Raw genomic sequence first — 16,750 nt, forward strand, 5'->3', positions numbered from 1 at the left:
TTTCAGAAACTAAAAACTCTAACCTATCTTCTACATATCCTTGTTTTCTAAGAATGCCCATGGGAGATCTGACAAAATAACGCATACCAGGGTGGTAGAGGGGAATGAGTTGCTGACCTTGTGTGATACCTGGAATGCGACCTACAGACTGGAGTACACCTCTCTTTTAAAGTATTTCATTCTTATAAAGCTTGTGTGCATTTATGGCTTTAAGGCAGGAATTCTCTCAGGCTTAAGACTAAATTAAAGCCATGCAGTGTCAGCTTCAATAAGGGCCTCTGTTTTTCAAATTTTTTGACTTCCACTTAGAGAGACAACACTGCACTGGGAGGTTACTCTTTTTGATCAGTCTCAACTTTTTTCCAGCCATTCTCAACTCCCCTTCAAAAGAATCCCCCACTAGAGTTACATGAATATTGTGCCCCCAAGGTGAGCACAATGTTTGGAACAACAAAATATTGATTTCCCATTGTGTAACTTCCATTTAATTTAAACCAAAATGCAAGAAGGGGAAAGAGTTGGTAAGAAAGTACACTGATGTAGCCCTTTCCAGTGATCCTTAAAAACTTCACACATTTCCAGTGTTGAATTTTGTTGACAGATACTTCTTTCAGTCACATTTTGGCCTTATATATCTCTTCAGTGTCTGGTTTTGAAAAAATCTAAAATCCTTCTTAAAGTTTGGCCTCTCCAGCCCAGGGTGATTCCAAGAATTGGTATGGTAAACATTAAACTCTGGCTGCCCAATTAAGCCTAATTCATTATAGTTGGTTTAATTCTTAGGACTTACTCCAAAATAGCCTCTAAATTTATTGGCTATTCCATAAATGTATGAAAAAAATCAGATCTAATACCACCTCCAGCAACATGTACTTTGTCTTTGCAACACAGTTCTTCCAGTCTAAGAGTAATTTGAAAACCTCTTAAGCAATGTTCTACCATTTTGTATATTCTATTATCTTGCTAAACATTTCCTGATCTGCTTTTCTCCTCATCCCCAAAGATCAGCGGCATTTTCCTATGATATTTTTCTCGACCTAACATTATCTTGTAAAATTATATTAAATAAATTTATCATTGGTTATTATTTTTTGGGCTGTGTCTCTGCTGGATTGCTGAAGTCCTTACATCTGATTGCTTTAGATGGGAGATATACTGGGTATTTTTCTCAGGTTTTATCATTTTTATCACTTAATGTATAAGGTAGTAATTCTTCTCATCATTAACTTCCAGATTTTGTAATACATTCATTACATTCACTCATTTTAAAGTCATTTAATAATGGGGGAAAAAAAGACAACCTCCCTCTACCAGACCATGCTAAAAGCATTTTATTTTATTTTTTTAAATATTTTTTTAATGTTAATTCATTTTTTTGAGAGCGAGAGAGACAGAGCACGAGTGGGGTAGAGGCAGAGAGAGAGAGGGAGACAGAATCAGAGGCAGGCTCCAGGCTCTGAGCTATCAGCACAGAGCCCAACGTAGGGTTTGAACCCACAAACTGCGAGATCACGACCTGCACCAAAATCAGATATTTAACCGACTGAGCCACACAGGTGCCCCTAAAAGCATTTTGTATACACCATTGCATATACTTTTCACAAAAACTTTAAGGAGTTAGTTCTACTATCCTCATTTTACTGATAAAACTGAGGCTCAGAAAACTCAGATAATTTACCCAAATTACAGTGGTAAATAGGAAAAGCAGAATTATAACCAATAACCTTCACTTTCAAAGTCTGAGTTTTAGTCTTCATACTATCCTAAATTTATCAGTGGATCACTATAATGTCTTATAAATAAGACATAATGTTTGCTGGTAAGAAGAGAAAAATAAATTTAGAAAAGATACTGCCTTCTCAAAACTTACAATAGAAAGAAAACAATCTACATACACCAAAAACTATAATACCTGGTATAAATATGACATAAGCCTGGGAAAGATATAGTTCTTCAAAATAGAGGCTTTTCATAAAATGGAGGAAAAAAAGGTGGGTCAAATTTTTTAGTTCACATAATTGCACAGTTCAAGAGTAGTCAGAGAAGCTTGGTCCTATGTTTCAATGGTATGACCAGACCCATTTTTTCTTTTTTCTCTTCCCTTTCTTTTAGACATTTCTTCAGTATGGGTCCCATTTCCTCTGTCATTTCAAAGCTTCAAGGTAACATGCTTTCTGGTTTACATCCAGCAAGAAAGAGAAAACCTCCTTCCTTAATAGCTCAATCAAAAGGCATGGAAATTAGGGGATCCTGATTGGCCTCACCTGAGTTGTCTGTCTATCTCCTAAACCAATCACTGTTGCCCAGAGGTATGTTAATTGGCTTAATTTAATTAGAGATTGCTGCTGAGTTCTGAATGGGATCAGTTAGACTTACAAAGCACACAGCAGAGAAAATCAGGATATTATCAGAAAACGGAAGAGAGTAATGCCAGTCACTAAGGATTTGTGCCCTAAGATTTCATGATTTGTATATGCTACATCTTCAACAGAAAAAAAAAAATAGTATTCAATTATTTAAAATTGTGAAGAGATATTCTCAAATGCTATTTACCAATATGCTTTTTTTTATTGGTTTGGTATAGGGTGATTCTTTATAAATTAACAATCCACTATCATGAGGACATGCCTTATAAGTTTCAGCTTCTGATTTTTTTCTTTGCTCATGCTGTTCCCCTCAACTGAACTACATTCCATCACTCCTCTAAATTCTTAACAAACTAAAGAGCACAACTTAAACCCATCCATAGAGTGTCTTTCCTGGCCACTTTCCCCCAGAGCACTGTCTAATTCTAGTCATATTTAATATCACTGCTTATTATGTTAGTTAGTTGTCTTTATTTATATGGGTTGTCTCTTCAACCTGATAATAATCTTCCTGAGGTCTCTCACTGAATATGCAGGCTACTTGTATATTAAAAATAAAGGGTATTTGTCATTGCAATTACAAACACAGTTCATTTTTAGCAGAGCAGTGCTTCCCAGCTTGGTGAGATGGAAGAAAACCTAGAAAAACATTAAAATTATTATGTTGTAAAGACACCAATATATCTGATTTTATGCAACTAGATATATTATTTTATGACATGTTAGTTACCATCCTAAAATTTATGTAGGTAAGTAATAAGAAGCAACAAAAATAGAAGAATAAAAAAATTATGAGAGGAAAAATATAAAAATTCTACTAGTGTGTATGTCTTACTGATATTTTTCTGTTGTGTTTTGCCTTGCTTCGTTTTTGGGTGAAGCAGGGGAAGTATAAGCCTTCTAAACTATTAGTGGTAAAATTCCTTGATTTAGTGCACAAGGCCTTGGAGTTCTAGGGGGTCACACTTTGCAGACTTCTGCCACTGTGGCAAAATATATTTATTCGTACATCAACCTGTGAGACAGGTAATGGTGACACATGTCATTAATTGCAATAGAACTCAGACTAGCTCAGTTACACTATTAAGAGCTTGGTCTTCAAATCTAATCACTAAGTCCAAAGACAGTGTTTTGAAGGCCTTAGTACATCTTGTTTTGATCTTTCAGATATTTGACCCCATATTCCTATTTTTCCAGAACTCTAAAAAAGTATATAGAGAGGTTGAAAACGTAGTAAGCATTTTCAGTACTGTTGTGATCTACCAAGACACTTTTCAATCTTTAATAAACAATGGACAGGAGGTGAGAGAAGGCACCAGTATTTCTTTAGTCCTAATTGTGTGCCAGGTACTTTGTATGACTTAATTTATACATTCATTTACTCATTCTTTAACATACATATTTGAGAGCTGGTAGGCAACCAAAAAAAAAAAAAAAAGAGTATTACTGCGATAAGCAAAAATAGACTTATTCCCTATATTCATGAAGAGTTTATATTCTAGTGGGAAAGTCATACACCAACTAAACTCATCATTGTAAACAGTATTGGGAAGGAATAAAATGTAATTTTATCTTTAACAATCCTTTAAGGAGGCATGCTGTTCCCTATTCATAAGTGAGGAGATTAAGGAACTTGTCCAAATCTACAAGGTTAGTAAAGGTCAGCAGGCCTGCCAAGAATTGCTGGGCAAGTGTTGTCCTGTACATCTCCCGGGGGTAGGAGCCATCATTCACATCAACTCTAATGTGACTGAAACTCCTAGAGTTTTGTAGTAGACCACCTGCACAACCATATGCATGGCCTTGAGTCAGATGGGATTCAGTACTTTGTCCATATTACCCTGGTTAATGTAGATTTTCAGAGTAACCAGATCTAAAATGTGTTAAATTTGTTCATCAAATCCACTGTATATGAAGTTAAGTTTTATGGGACAACATCTAAACAATACCCTGAGATATAATTCCTCATTAAATTAATAAAAGATTGTTTGGATGCCCCAGGTATGTAAAAAACACACACACACACACACACACACACACACACACACACAGGAAAAGATGTTTCTTGGCCTCACAGAGTTTCTAGTAAACCAGGAAAATAAAAGGAATTGAGATTGGCCATTATGACACAATGTACTTAGAAGGCATGGTATTGTTAGTAAAAGATTCTTCTTTCTCGTAGAGGTTCAAAATACTTCTAGGATAGATGTTTGGCAAGGCAACCAGAATGCTTGGATAAAAACTTTGGGTTTTCTTACTCTGGTCAATAATGGACCACTGCCAATTTGGGGAAATGGGAGTTCAGTGTATTACACCATTAGGGTGGCTACTCTAGCCATGCAGACACATGATGGAAACCAAGTCTCAGGGAATCCAGTTATAAGACTTTAAGAAAGGGTCAATTTAATGTGACAAGTTCTTAGATTATAATAACGAAAGATTTTTAAAAGGGGCAGGAGGATAAATGCAGAAAAACGTACAATTCAGAAGGAATATTGAAGTCTTGCTTCTTCTTGTTTTCTTAGAGTTCAGCTTTATGTACAAGTAACACTTAGTAAATCTTTCTTACTTTTTCATTGTAATATAAATGAACAATTTTACATAGCTCATTTCTCAGCTCGTTTTAATTAGTATCAGAATAGGAGAATGGGTATCTCAGGCTATTAGTAATTTGATATAGAACTTTTCACCTCCAGGTCAATGGTAAGTGAAACACATTTACATATTTTTAAGTGGATTTATTGCTCTTGAAGGGAGCCCAGTTGTAATCCTTCACTCCAGAACATGTTATTGCCAGAAAGCCCACAGGCGTTGAAACATTGATCAGGAAGTAACAGGGAGAAAGGGTCCAATTTCAACTGCTCTTCAGTGTTTGGCTTGCAAGATCTTCTTAAATTGTTTTAATTAATCCTAATTATGATTCTATTTTTAAAGACTGATGACAAATTGGATATGGACCAATAATCTGGGCCTATTTCAATTTAGAATATGCGCCATGCAGTTACTAAAAAATAATTATCCATACCAGAAAAAGCAAGAAATTTACTAGAGAGCTCACTTTGTGCTAAGGGGGAAAAGAATGAGTGATAGAAATTCTATTACAAATTTCAGTAATAGGAATATGGCTTTTACAATTAGAAGACAGTAGCGTCATTTACACTGATCTTGGCATCAAGAGAATTAGAAGTTACTTTTCCTGGATGTGTATACCCACCTAACACCCCTAGAAATGGCCATAATGGATTCAACCCTGTCCGGCTTCCCCAGCCTCCAAGGCAACACATCCATGGCAACAACTAAGCATCAATACAGTTTCTCAACTGTGGAAAAATAACAATTCCTTAACTCACTTTAGCCTATGCTCTTCTTAGCAATATCAAAACAAAACAAAACAAAACCCAAAATGTCAATTCTATCCTCATTGACAAAGCTATATGCTTTGTCAGACGTGTGATTATGAAATGGGCATATAATTATAAATAAAACATAATACCTATGTCATAGCTTGAAGTGCAAGGAATGAAGGACTTGAGAAAAGAGTTTGCATGTAGATTATTTATTAGAGACATGATCCCTAAGATCAGGAGTGAGAGACAGTGGAGGGAAACAAGGAAGAAGGGGGAGCCAAATGAAGGATTAATGGATTGGCCAACACCACGGGCAAATGGTGTTCCATCCTGCCAGATTTTCTAAGGAGACTTATGACGTGTCTCAGAATTTTTCACTTGGAAGACAGAAGAGAGATCATTTTATCCATTGGCTCCTGTTCTCCATTTGTGAAGTGGGACTTTGTGGACATGATCTTCCCCACATTGCCCACTTGGCACATGTATGACAGACACTGGGGAGCAACCATGCTGCAGCATCAGGGAAGCCTCATGGGGTCTAAGCAAGACACTGTCAGGTTCACCTGAATGAGTCTGCTCAGGGCCTGTGTGCAACTGGACATGGTAGCAGAGACTGGAGAAAGAGATCATCAGAGTGAGAGGATTTAATGTGGTCTGGGACAGGTGTCTAACACACTCTGCCCTTTCAGGACTCAGTATTCAAGGTCTCCCCAAGGAGGCACAACTTCTTTTGAGGGGAAGGAGTTGAAAACAAGGAAAATTTTTTTAATCTGTAGAAATGTTTAAAGATGCATCCTTTTAAATTATTGTAGAAGGGGCGCCTGGGTGACTCAGTCAGTTAAGCGTCCGACTTCAGCTCAGGTCACGATCTCGCGGTCCGTGGGTTCCAGCCCTGCGTCAGGCTCTGGGCTGATGGCTCGGAGCCTGGAGCCTGCTTCAGATTCTGTGTCTCCCTCTCTCTCTGCCCCTCCCCTGTTCATGCTCTGTCTCTCTCTGTCTCAAAAATAAATAAACGTTAAAAAAATTTTTTTAAAAATTATTGTAGAGTGCATGGCTAGAGATTGGATACATGGACTTTGGAGTCAGATGAATTGTGGAGTCAGACGAATACTGTCTCAAATTCTTACTCATTGTGTGGTGCCTATCAACTCATTCAGAGTCTCCTGATCAGTATGGTGGGGGAAAGGAGGTAGAGTAGTTTCTATCCCATGTAACAATTGTGAATATATTTTTTTAACAATTGTGAATATGAAACAAGATTAAGTATGTGTACAGCATAGTCCATTGTCTTGTAGGGGTACCATATCGAAAGAGAGAGAGAGAGAAATAGCTACTGCACAAGGTAAAGCCTGGCAATCTTCTCATTTCTTATCTCCGTTTATATGTTTGCATGAAATGATGCCATGAAGCCTAGTACCTTTTTAATATAACTTGAAGTTTACTAGGATAAGAATAAGTCTCCTCAAAACCGAAAAATAGGGAGCTATATTTTGTCTACAGTCTTTCATCAGAGTTCAAACCAGAAGTTGTTTTTACCTTCATTTTCAATTCACAAAGTTTCTTTAAAGTCTACCTTATGAGAAGAAGGTAGCAGATGATTTGGTGTACTAGTTGTTAAACTAACTTTTTAAAGATTTAAGGAAAAACTGACGTTTGGCTGAGCTGTTTCTTGAAACATCAGTGACCCTGAATGCAGTCTTTACAAGCTAAGAATTCCCCAAAGCTCAGTAGGAGAGTTGATATCTTAACCTACACAACAGAACAGCAGGATCAGGCAAGTCGCTGCGCTGAGACACCACTTGGGGCCAGATTTTAATAGCTGACAACTCATAATGGATTGACAAAAGCAAAACATCATTAACTTGAATCTACAAAGTCGACATTTCCATATGCAAATTGGAGCTAGCACATATGTGCCAGTGTACAAGTCTCATTGCTTGTTTAGTTATCTGTATGTCCTTTAGGTTGCCTTCCTTTGTCTTTAAGATCCCAGTGGACGAGAACCACGTCTGGTAACCCACTTTGCAAAACAACAACAGGTGCACAGATTGGGCCTCACTAAATGTTTTTTATGGTAATGATGGTGATATTGTTGACTTTCTTTCTCACACAAGAGTTTAAGATCTACAATGTAGTGTCAGCACCCAGGGGTAAAAGGACAGTCGCGAATAATACGTTTGAGCAGTGTAACATGAAAGTTACTGCCTATTTAATTTTTTTTAATGTTTATTTATTTTTGAGAGAAACTAAAGTGCCAGTGGGGGGAGGGTTAGAGAGAGAGGGAGACACAGAATCTGAAGCAGGCTCCAGGCTCTGAGCTGTCAGCACAGAAGCCTGAGGCAGGGCTGGAACTCACGAAATTACCATGAGATCATGACCTGAGCCGAAGTCAGCCACTTAACTGACCGACCCACCCAGGCGCCCCGAAAGTTACTGTATATAACAAGTACCACTGAACTGATCCCTAGGGGAATGAGTACTAGAAAGAACACTCATTATAAATTTCTACATCTTATTCTAGGTTCCTAATATGGATCCTTACTAAAGATGTGTCCTACGTTGCAAGCTAGGCAATTCTTTTGTGTTTATCTTTCTGGAAAATGATGGGGCTGTGACATTTTACTTTTTAGTATAATTCTTCTTGGTTCAGTGGCATAAAAAAAATTATAGCCAGCCTAATTCTGGCCCATGGGAAAATGATTTAACCTCTCTGAGCATTAAGTTTTTGAGTTGTTACAACGTATCTTACAATCTTGTTGGGTGGATGAGTTAAGATCAAGTAAGATGATGTAAAGTGCTATAAAAACTTAAGCTGTTGTTATCCCCCAAAATGCATCCTTTGGTCTGTGCTTATGTGACTTGAGGAAATAGCCAATTATGCTATTTCCTTTCTGAGACTATGATCTTGGACTTACTGTTCAACATGCCTGTATGAACACACCACAAGGCTCAGCAGCCTCTTAAGATTCTTGACTCATTACTTTCTTTCTCCATTTTCCCCAGTGAGCTGTCCTTTCTTGGCTTGTCTTTCCTTTTCTGTTGTGTATACAAATGTTGTGTGTTAAGATCAAGGGGGTGGACACCTGGTTTGCTTCTCTGAGTTCTATCACTCACTCTCATAAAGATTTTGCTTTGGGCATTGCAGCTGGCATTCCTCTCCTTTCTTTTCCTTGCTGCCGAAGAGTTACACAGGAAAGAATCATGAAGGCTTACATTCTCCAATCCTGCTTCCTATCTACCTCGCATCCTCCCGTTACCAAAGGGGAAACACATGTTTTTCAAACTCAATTTTTGCTGATGAAAATTTTGTTCAATTTCACAGCTTGACTTCAGAATATTCCCCACTGATGGTAAATTCCATTCCCTTGCCAAACAAGGAAAAATTCTACAACCATGTTTGGAAGGAAAACTTAGAAATCTCCCTCCAGCTCTAGTATCAGATAAATATAAGAAAGAAAAGAATTTGTTATGCTAGCCTGTCTGTCATTCAAAATTCTAACATGTTTGATGATTGTAAATTTGGGGAAAATATTTAACATAGGTGAATGGAATTTGTTGTTACAGAAACGTAAAGTTCGAAGCACAGATATTCATAGCAATGGTAGCATTCGGATGCTGAAAAGACCGAGGTATAAGTGAAGCTTGCAGGTGGCTTGTGTTGAATGCATATTTGTTGAATCAATTACAGTTGGAAAGAATGCTCAGTTAGATTTTCTTCCTCTCATGCATTCTATTATTTTGCTTAGAATCTTTTTTTTAAATAACTTACCTTTCCTTGTGAAAACTTATTTCTCTTATTCCTTTTATTTACTTGATAGTTACTTAAACCACTATAATTCCAAGTGCTTTTTTCCTTCCTTAGTGCGCCACAGCCCAGATCAAAACTCTTTCGATAGGTCACTTTCATTAAAGGTGTTATAAAAATAAATGGCTTGTAACAGGTAGGGAAAACATGAACCAGGGGAATGGTGCAGAATCTTATTTCCCAGCTGTGCCACAGGAAGCCTTCATGTTCTTTGGGGTTTTATTTCTGTGTTCAGTTCCGGCCAAGTAAAACCCCCTGCCTGGATGTCAAGGGCTAGTACTGAAAGCTACAAAAGGCGGGAGAGACCTTTCTCCCTGAAAGGGGTTTTGGAAGTGAGCTAGTTTATTTAATCCCCAGGCAAACCTGTAGTCAAGCTAATAAGAATGAGGGAAACAGCTTCCTACATGTGAGCTAGGACTGTGAGAAATTGTTTTTCAGGGTGTTTTATAGCCAAAACCCTTCAAGGGTATGGAAGAGCTCTCCAACCAGGGGCACAAATATTCAAGGAGAGCTTGTTTGTTTTATGGTTATTCTTATCCCACAATAAACAGCTTAAATTTGCAGACTATACTTTTTTGACTATAAAGTGGGTTATTTCTCAAGATGCCGGTGCTTTCCGTAACAGATGGAATAAATAGGAGAAAATGCTGAGAATACACCACTGAAATTCTGATTTATTCAATCATTAACAAAAAGAAGTGCAATTTCAATGGTAATAGAATGAAAACCCAACTGTTTCTGCTTTCCTTCTGAAAACTTGTTTTCTATGGAGAATGCTGCTCTTAGGCAAACACCTATTTAAACCTCAGCAATGTATAATCTTAGCTTCAGGCAGCATGGTTGTATAGGTTCAGTAATTTGTAATACCTCTGCAACTAGGGATAAAATATTAACTTTCAATAACATAAGCACTCTCTGCAGTACAAATAGTGGGGGGAAACACCACACATGCTATTTCTGAGGAAAGATGTCTCATATATGCATGTCATGTATATATCTATATCTATATCTATATCTATATCTATATCTATATCTATATATCTAGACACTTTATACTTGGCTTTCAATGTTTCTCAAGGCAGTTGCTTTGCAGTTTGTTAGAGGCATCACAGTCCATGCATAACCTTTGGGGAGTTGGCAGTAAGTAAGAACAATTAGTCCATTGTCTCTGTCTCAAGATACAATTAAGAAGCAGGGGAAACAAAAGCCATTTAAGTGCAACAATGCTTAAAATAATCATGGTGAGGTCAATTCAAGGTTGGAAACCACACTAAATGCTTCCTGGGACAATTGTTTGAGTATAATAAAGGCAAGTAAAACATTGCAGTAGTCTTATAAGAAAAACAGAATACTTAAAAACTCCATGATACACACTTATGTATAAAAATGTTCATAATACACATACATGCACACACGGAACATTTCTCTGTATTTTCACTGCATATCATAATGAAGCCTGTGGAATATGAAGATTTCAGTATAGGCTTACTTAAACTTTTCTAATATGTTAAAGTTTTTTCATAATCAGTCCTGATCTGGGTGAACCTAACAATTCACCTAGTATGGAACCAGTAACCCGGTTACAGTCTGGCTGTGTTACTAATCCATGGTGTGACCTTGGCTAACTCATTCATTTTTCCTCCTGGGATCCTTTATTTTAGTTTTTTTCTTGAATTTGGTAACTGGGCTCGTAAATGATCTTACAAGACCCCTCTGGTTCTAAAATTGTACCATCTTGGGGCACCTGGATGGCTCAGTGGGTTAAGCCTCCAACTCTTGGTTTCGGCTCAGGTTCTGGTCTCGGTTTTGTGAGTTCAAGCCCCACATCCAGCTTGGCACTGACAGTGTGGAGCCTGCTTGGGATTCTCTCTCTCCCTCTCTCTCTGCCCCTCCCCAACTCGTGCTGTCTGTCTCTCTGAAAATAAATAAACTTAAAAATAAATAAGTGAATAAAATTGTACCATCATAAGGTTTTCTTTTTGTTTGTTGTCAATTGAACATATCCTTCCTTACTTTGAGCTTATTATTAATTAAAAAGAAATCAATGTAAACTTAGATTGGGGTGGTGCAGCCACCTATATTGACAAAAGAGAAAGATGTTTGTGACAAAAACCCTTCAGTTTTGTCCTTTATTAACTTTGGTTTGTATCAGGTGGAAAAGTTCTCCTGTACTAAGATGGCATTTATAATCTATGAAGCTTAGAATGAAAATTCCTGAAGTCATTTGATAGGAGACCCAATTTAATAGATTCGCTTCCCCCTTGCTTATCCCTCTCCTTCCCCTTTTATCTCAGCCCTAGCTTGATCCTTAAACTCTTAGAGAACAGACTTTCACAGTAGCCTTTCCAGGAGTTTTCACAAAACTACATATATAAATATAGTCTGGTTAAACATTTTCAATCTACATATTCTGAAAGTCGATGTGGCTTCTCCTGTCCTAATGCTATGAGCAGAACACAAGATTGTTGCTCAACCTAGCAAAATTTTTAAAAATGTGCTGTCCATTTCCCTTCTTGACCCACCAAATAGTTGCCACTATTTTTTTTAAATCTTTTTAGTACTCTGTGCACACAGAGTATCATGCCTATCTTTTTGTGCAGGTGTGTATTTTGTTGGGGTTTTTACGATGGTGGGGCTTGATTGTAAAGGCCCTGTATTATGAATAAACCAATGGCTGAAATGAAGTGGAACCTTGATTTATTTGGGTAGGACTGTTTTCCAGTGCTGTAAATCATATTTTGGTGTTCATTTACCTTTGCATTCTTTTTGAGCCACTGGCACCGAGGCTGACGAATGGGAATCAAATGAAGTGTGCTAAGTGCTTCTGCTGGAGGGTTTCATCTCCCCACATGCCGGGGTGTGATTTATCTCTGCAATACATCACGCAACTTATTTTCCTTTACTTATTTTATTTAGTGTTGTCACGAATAATATCAATTGGCCATTGACTGTGAACTCTAAACAGTAGTAAATTAATGAAATAAGCTACATCTACAGAACTCATCTGTCCCCAATTTGATTAGAGCCACTTTGGTTGCACCAAGCCATTTACTAGAGATGAACCTCATTTATTAAACAAGCAGCTTCATGAGTTCTATGTAAATTGTTATGCATAATATTTGCAGTGATTTTAATGAAACACTTAAAGCTGACTCTTTTATATCTCAATCACTAAGAGTACTTTATGTTTGTGGAATAGGCATTTTCAGTCATCCTGTGACGTTAATCTAAGTAACTCTATCTGAAGTAACTGTCCATTTAGAGAAGGAGATGTTCATTCTTTTTTGTTTCTAGGGAAGACAACAGGAGCAAGGAAGAAGCACAGGGATTTTTAGAGAAAGGGCTTTATGGAGAAGGTGTCACATGAGCATGGTTAATTTTCATCGCAACACAGAGAAGGTACTCAGAATCTCTGACCAAGCATTCCAGCATTGGGCTGCACCAGTATATCAAGAATTTCAGACCACAGGAATGCATAATTCCAAGAGTTTGATTTCCCTTGGGATTTGGAAAGGTACGTTTCACAAAAAGAATGGCTTAATAAAAACAATCTTAATAATTCAAATAGATAATGCCTATGTTTTTTTTATAGTGGCTTAAAAAAATGTAGGGAGTCTAAACATGTCCCAGAAAAAGCACGGAGAGGTGGGTAAAAGCTGTAAATCAAAACCAGGGGAGACATAAGCAAGTTCAGTTTGAAACAAGGTGATAGCCTCTGGGCACTAAGGCAACTGTCTACAGAAACAGGAGAAGGGGTGAGATGTTTAACCGAGGGGAACATATATCCAGAGCTGTCCTGGAATGGGAGGGGCTAACTATACAATTTCAGTGAAGAGTAGAGGAACAAAATAGAGCAACAAAGAAGTCGCAGTGTATGAGATAAGAACATTCCTGGGAGGTATCTGTATGGGACTAAAGCGGAGTAAAAATTGGAAACATTTGGTAAAGTGTCTTTTTCCAGAACATAAATGAAGGTGGGTGGTGGTGATAGAACGCAGAGTATCCTACACATTCGCTGAGGACATATGCCCTCCTCATGAATCCCCTTGATGAGATCTACTGCAATCCAGATCTGATTAAAGAGCTGTAAGGCATCACAGTGAAGTTTAGTATTAAAGTTAAAAGCATATTCAATATGCTTGCTTTACTAAAGAATTTGATGCATGCCAGCACCTCAAACCCTCATATATTTTCAAAGAAATTTAGAACCCTAGAATTCTATTTTATTTTTGAGAGACACAGAGACAGAGTGCAGGTGGAGGAGGGGAAGAGAGAGAGACAGAATCCAAAGCAGGCTCCAGGCTCTGAGCTGTCAGCACAGAGCCCGACATGGGGCTCCAACTCATGAATGGCGAGATCATGACCTGAGCCAAAGTCAGATGCTTAATCAACTGAGGCACCCAGGTGCCCCTTAGAACCCTACAATTCTAGAACTTGCAAACTGTAAATGAGGATTTAGATATCTCAGTCCCAAAGATTCTGTTGTCTCCCGAGAGTTATTTCAGATTTTTTCCATATATAGTTATTAATTGAAATCCAATTCACGGGTACAAGATCTTTATTTTAAATAGAACTGAAAAGTCCATTGAAACAATCACCTGATTAGAGGGAACATATCGAGGAAGGAAGGAAGAAAGAAGAGAAGAAGGGATGGAGGGCTTGCAGTTGATTTAAGTATATATTTTTCTTATTATTATTACTGAGTGGGTTTTATTTTATACTACATTATGCAACATATAGATAAGATGCAACATTTAGGTTGAGGAAAAAGAAGTTGGAAAATACTGGATAAAATATGTCTAGGGAAGTATGCCCTAAAGTGAGTTTCATAACAAATGTTTACTAAAAATATTGGAAAACAACCACAGTTATGAATACCTCTTCAATATATACAGTATACATAGTCAAGGTTCTGAAGAATCCTGCAGTAAAGAAAGTTGTTTGAGTTTGTTCTAACTTGCATTTCAAAAACACATTTGAGTAAGGTAACTTTTTTCCATTTAATCCCTACTAACAGCTGTGGCACTGGTGTTCCTTGGAACACATTTTGGGAAATGCTGCTCTCAACACATCTGAAGAACTTACCTACAAAGTCTAACTCTTTCAGAAATTATACGTAGGAAAATGTGTCCAAGGGTAGAGTTATCCACAAGAAAATCAAGGTTTATGAAAGGAATTCTTAACTCTGAATTCTTCAGAAGTGACTGATGATGAATGAAAATCTCATTTTGGAAGTTCCCCAATTCCAAATATGTTTTATTTTTCCCGTAACAGAACTTGAAGTTACAAGTTTAGTCTTTAGAACTACAGTAGTATCTCCCAAAAACAAAAAAAACCAAAACAAACAAAAACAAAAACAAAAAACACACTTCAAATCAGAGACTCACACTTAGCAACCTTCTTTTCTCCTGTTTTTGAAGTTGTATACGTGACTGAAACCCACTTATGAAAATTGCAATTTCTGTGCAACAACTTTCTTTGTTACCTGGAATTCACATCCTCTACAGCAATCATGCTGCTTAAATCTCCTTCTCTCAAATTTGCAATTACTATCTTCTGATTATTTCTCAGATTCAGCTCCCTTGATATTTCAGACACATTCGATAGTGTTGATCATTATCTTCTCACATGTGTTCTGGCCCAGGTCCTCTGTGCCACTCACTTTCTCTCCTCTCACCTCTCAGATACTCTCCTGGTCACTGTTTGCTAAACCAGTGGTTTCACTGCTCCCATGTCACAAAGCCCAGGTTTCAATCAAATGTTCATTTCCCTCCATATTCATTCTATTAGAGTCCCCGCTTTGTGTCTCTTTTTCAGTTGTCTTTAAAAATATGCCTGCCCAACGTGTTTGTCTCTCCCAGCTCAAAAGCCATGTTTGTAGTATCAAGATTACCAGAATATATTCTCTCAAATACAATTCTGATATATCCAACTTATCAAGTGAACACTAAACTTACCATCTACCCTAAGTCAGTTCCATTTACCAATGATCTTCATGCTCTACGTAGCAACACTGTTTTTCAGTTTAAAATGTAAGGTTTTTTCCAGTGCCTTGTGTACATTTGCTTTCTGCTTGATCGTGAAATTCTGTATATCGTGCATCAACGGTTTATTAAATCTTTAGAATATTCCACTACAATAGTAGGCATAGATACAAAGTTACTTGACCTTCAGGAAACTCATAATTTAACATGAGAAGTAAGAATATAAACACAGAATTTAAATAAGTCCAATGCTACAAGTGCAAGATATATAGGTTGCTATGGAAGAAAGGTTCCAAAGAGACATGGTGATATGACAGTATTAGAAAACGCTTAAAAAGAAACAACATTTGAGATGGGTCTTGAAGGATGAGTTGAAAGTCACATGAGGCATATGACAAAATGAATGGTATTCTATGCTATAAATATTAATAACTTATTTAAATAAATGGCAAAAGGTTTGATGTGTCTGTGAGGTGGGAAAAAGATTCATACAACTTGTGTTTAGAAGGAATGTTAGGAGATGAGACTGGAAAGTTGTTGAGCCTGCTTCACTATGGACTTTGAATAACTTGCTAAAAAGTTTATACTTGACCCTGAAGATGCAGAGATGATCAGAATTTGAGCAGACAAGTGCATAATCATATCTGTATCTTAAAGTTATCATGCTGGTTAAAACAAAAACTAAAACTAAGACAAGAATGGGAAATAGAAGATGGGGTAGAGGACATCAAAATAGTCTCCCACCTAGTTTCTTTATTCTCAGCTCTTTACTTAATTCCAATCCTCCTTGGATGACTCTATGGTACTTTATTGCACAAATATAAACAAAAATATTTCAGCAGTATTTGCCTCTTTATTGTTACATCAAAATTAAGCTCTCTGCCTGACTTTTATCATTTACTATAGACTGAATGTTTGTGCCCCACAAAATTGTTATGTTGAAACAATCTCCAATGTGATGGTATTTGGAGGTGGGGCCTTAGGAAGGTGATTAGACCTTGAGGGCAGAGTCCTCACGAATGGGGTTTGTGCCCTTGTAAAAGAGACCCCAGAGAGTCTCCCCACCTCCTCCACCATGTGAGGACGCAGTGAGAAGATGGCCATCTTTGAACCAGGAAGGTATTCTCACAGGATACTGAATCTGCTGGTGCCTTTATCACGGACCTCCCAGCCTCCAGAATTGTGAGAAAATGAATTTCTGTTGTTTAGAGGCCATCTAGTCTATGGAATGGGCTAACACAGTGTCCT

Source organism: Neofelis nebulosa, chromosome 2 (assembly GCF_028018385.1).
Source record: "Neofelis nebulosa isolate mNeoNeb1 chromosome 2, mNeoNeb1.pri, whole genome shotgun sequence".
In the NCBI taxonomy this organism is placed as follows: Eukaryota; Metazoa; Chordata; class Mammalia; order Carnivora; family Felidae; genus Neofelis; species Neofelis nebulosa.